Here is a 4,490-nt window from a genome sequence, read left to right on the forward strand (position 1 = left end):
TGCGTGTCCAATGCACACGATGCAAGGCTGGTGGGCCCTAGATGAATCAGGATTCTCAAGCAATGATGAGATGTTTGTTCCAGGCTGTAACACAAAACGTTTGAAATTCTACATTAGTAAACCAGCATGGGGAGGAGACCACAACACAAAATCAGGAGGTTCAGTGAACAGTAATGCAACCAAAAAGTCATAAGCAACAAACATACTTGCACAAGTCCATGAGGTAGGAAATGGCTGATTTCACACTGCAGCGACTCCATCCAGCCCCTCGTCCTGATGCAGTTGGTGGAAGAAGATGAGCACCTGAAGTGCTTTGAAGCAAAGCATGTCTACATGAAAATATTAGATTCCAAATTAGATATGGGAGTCAGGTGGCTGAGCGGTTAGGGATCGGGCTAGTAATCTGAAGGTTGCCAGTTCGATTCCCGGCCGTGCAAAATGACGTTGTGTCCTTGGGCAAGGCACTCAACCTACACCCTACTTGCCTCGGGGGAATGTCCCCTGTACTTACTGTAAGTCGCTCTGGATAAGAGCGTCTGATAAATGACTAAATGTAAATGTAATATCTACCCTTAGGTTACGTCATCTTGAACAATTGAACTGGCTTCAGTAATTATCCATTGCATAAAAGTTATAAGTGCATGTTCCCAACATCTTCCTGAATGCGACCCAACATACCATCACTGTTATTCCCGGTGGTTGAAGGATTTTCCAGATCCTCAGACATCTCCAACGCAGCAACCTTCATTAGCTTAGGGATGATGTTCGTCTCCCATTTGCGAAGAAAAAGATCAGCCTTCCCCTCGAACTGTTTATCGAAGTCTAAATCAAACTAAGATGTACAAAGATAAATATTCAATCCAATTTATTCATTTGAATTAACAGGCTATATTTCCTGAGGTATGGGGGGTTGCTTTAAAAAAAATTATAGTATGAAGAATTTGCTTACCAGGTGTGGCATGTCAATGAATCTTGGTAAACTTTCTTGCAGATCTCTCTGCCATCGAGGTAAATGGATGCAGGTATCAGAATTTTTTAAGTTAGCCTCCATTTGCTGATAAAGAGAAGACAAAAAAAGTTTTAATCATTATTCACTACAGTAAAATAACACAAAACCACTCCTACCACTTAAATCTTTTTTGCTAGCTAATCAAACCATAACCTATAGCACGGGTCAAAAAGTAAGATTAGATTTATAGATAGTGCCGTATTTGAGTAATGAAATCTTACTGAACTGTGTTTTATTTAAAACTTTCAAAGCCCATCACTCTCTTGTAGCACTGAACAGAAAAATAAAATTATACAGGTGAGGAACAGACAATACAATGACCAATACTCGAGCTATGCATTCAAGTTCACACATTGCTCTGTCCCGATTCCATTGTGCCTTGTCTGTGGGGGGAAAAACTCAAACGAAGTAGCTAGCTAAACTTAAAAGGCGTTTCACAACAAAACAGTTGAAAGATTTTCTCATATAATACGTGAGATTTTTTCATATAATACATACATTGATTGATAATAAATCTACATATATTTCATTTAATACATATACTGCGAGAGAAAGGGGTTTGGGAAAAACGGATTTAATGCTAGCTCGACACCACTGGCGTTGCACCTGTTCTATGGTTAAAATACAAACTAGCGCGCGAACAGTAGCCAACACCACATGCAAAATAGGTAGAGCTAAAGCTATGACCAAAGAGTACTGTATGTGCTTAAAAGAGCCTTCATCGTTAGAAAACGCAAGCTGTTACTAGCCAGGTTTTCACTTTCTCTCACTCCATGTTTCAATAGCGAATACGAAATGCTAACCAATTTTACATATTCAATTATCCAGGTTGGCTACCTAGCTAACTTGAACCGTTAACGTTACCTTAGCTAGCTACTAGCAAGTAGCTTACAGTGCAAGCTAGTAAATGTTATGGTTCTGGTGTTAGCTACACTCACATAACGGTCCCCATTCAGCACACCAGCATGACAGTCACAACCTATACACAAATCCCAGGGTATTTACCTTTTTTGCGAACTCAAGTAAAATACAAATACATTTACCTTTAGTCTTCTGGAGCCGAGTGCACCAGCTGGGCGTACGCCTGGGTGTAACGCTACGTCCGACGTAGAACTGAAAGTTACGACTAACTTAAAGTTACAACTAGCCCAGCTAACACAGTTACGTTGCCAAAGACGTCGCGGCAACGTAAGGGGACCGTGCATCTGTGGGACGCCAGAACGTAACCGCAACGTAATCTTGTGACAGACCTATGCAGACCTCATTTGCCCAAAATGCTACTTGTTCTTGTATAATAGGCTACATGGTAGCCAACTTTAGGAGGACTATGTTTGTGTGATGTGTAGCCTAACTCCAGCTAATCATAAACAAGGCAGCATTTCCATGTAACATTGTCATTTTATTTCAAACAAAGTGCCAAACAGTGAATTAAAATCTTCTGCCAGTCCCCGCTACAGGTCCTGTCTGTTGGCCCTGACAATGAAGCACAAAATAAGTTAGTGTTCTATCAACATAATTGCACGTGTAAAAAGGCGCTATAGAAATCATAAACAAATCTAGATTTTTGTCACATAGCCATGTGAAAGGTTGGATATGGAAGCTGCTATCATGATTCATTCACCTGGCTTGTTTTGAATGGGCTGCCAGGGTGTGTTTGAGTGTCTCCTCTATGAGGAGCTCCACAGCTTTCTCTCCAAGTCCCGTCTTCCACTTCATCACAGCATCTGGAATTAGAAGTCATGAACTTATTGTCAGCACCAATGTGAACGTTGAACGCTGCGTGTAAGCCATAGTTCATGGCATCTCCAAACACTTACCACTCTTTTTCGCAACTCCAGCACCTTAAGGCGCTCCTCAAGGTCTTGGAGTTCAGCCTGTGTTTGGGCCACCTGTAGGTCCATTACTGGCACCTCTTCAGTGTGTCTGCCCTGTAGTCGCCTGAATAGGAGAGCCTCTCGCTGGTTCTCCTCCAATGTCTCCATCTTCCGGAGCATAACCTGTAATGTGTCTGTCATTAAAGACAAGTAAAACAAGTTTACAAGAGTTAGCATGATTGGCATACACTGTGGTTCTTCTAGATTAGCTGTAACATTGATGTAAATAACAAATGTTACCTTGAATGGTTGTATACAAAGCATATCTTTTTTTGAGTGTCTTATATTTGCACTTGCCTGGCTGCCAGCTGTTTTCCTGGGCCCCCAATTGGTTCACCTCCACCAGACCAGAGTTGACATCTAGGGGTATGGAATCTGGTGATGCAAAAGTTTTAAGTCATGCTTTTGCTTCAAAACATAGCCTTTAGGTTGCCATGGCTCATACAATTATTGTCACTGTTTTAAACGGTCATTCATTACTTTACCATCATTTCCCAGGGACACAGTGCTAGGCTGTGTGACGGTGGTAGGATAATCTGTACAGAAATGAAAATGGAATGTAGTTTATGTACATAGTTATAGCATATTGATATTAAATGAGTAGCATTGCACATATGTGATCGTTCGAAAGCAGGGCCAGACATCGTAGCGTCGCACATGTGTGATTCTGAACATTCCAACCGACTGTTTTCCGATAGACAAAAACTATATGACAAACGCTATAGTATGACTTCAAAATGTACAATTAGTAGGCTAACAAGTAACACTAGCAGGTAGTAGCATTGCTACAAGTATTATGCTAGGTTGCTAGGTAACGGAAGCTAATTAAAGCTACCTAGCTGCCGTTTTGGAAAAATAACTGGTGGAAGCGTCGGAAATATTTAGAACTCACGCATCTAAAGGTTAAAACGAATAAACTTATCCAAAAACAGATGTCATGTACAAATTGGAAAAATTAGTGACATGATACTTTTATAGACGCCATTGCTGTGCATGCCATGACCGACTGTGATTAAAACGTGATCAGCCACGCTAGCTCCAGTCTTTGAAAATTCCGGGCTAAATAAACTATTTTGGGACAAGGTTTTTTAACAGTTCTGAACGTTTATTTTCACTGATTCTTTTGTGGGTTATTTGTGAGACGCTAAACTTTGATAACATGTAGGCCTATGCATTTTCAGTATTTCAACATAACTTTCTGGAGGGTTTAACCTCTACTATAGCCTGACGTTGTCATACTCATAATTCTAGTCAGAATATGAGTCTGAGAACTCTCCGTTGGGCTGTGACTATGGGGCGTGTTTCAAACGAACCTGGAAAACAAATGCCTCTTCGCTCAATTGGATAGATCTACAACCAATCAGAGCAACGTAGTATGTTGACCGAATCCCGTAGGAAGGACGGCAAGAACATATTTTCCATCGACATATGCCTTGATTGCGTTTCTCTGTTCCTCTTTCAAAATTAATGCGCTGTCGATGTCTTCTAAAACAGACTCGATGGCAGAATCATAACATCCCAGATCTCCAGCGGTACCCATTTTGTTCAAAACGCATTCAACTTAAGCGCTCTTTTGTGACGTGGGTGATTACGTTACTGTTGATCAT

General features: G+C 41.0%; 1 long non-coding RNA gene across 1 annotated transcript; it reads right to left on the reverse strand.

Annotated features, from left to right (window-relative positions):
* Window positions 1–2,876: 2,876 nt before the first annotated feature.
* LOC136951547 (uncharacterized) lies at window positions 2,877–3,510 on the reverse strand. Its single transcript, XR_010877763.1, has 3 exons — window positions 3,369–3,510; window positions 3,181–3,258; window positions 2,877–3,017 (listed from the first exon to the last, which is right to left on the reverse strand). It is a non-coding gene; the product is annotated as an uncharacterized lncRNA (long non-coding RNA).
* Between the last annotated feature and the right edge of the window lie 980 nt (window positions 3,511–4,490).

This window comes from Osmerus mordax, chromosome 1, assembly GCF_038355195.1.
Source record: "Osmerus mordax isolate fOsmMor3 chromosome 1, fOsmMor3.pri, whole genome shotgun sequence".
Taxonomy (NCBI): Eukaryota; Metazoa; Chordata; class Actinopteri; order Osmeriformes; family Osmeridae; genus Osmerus; species Osmerus mordax.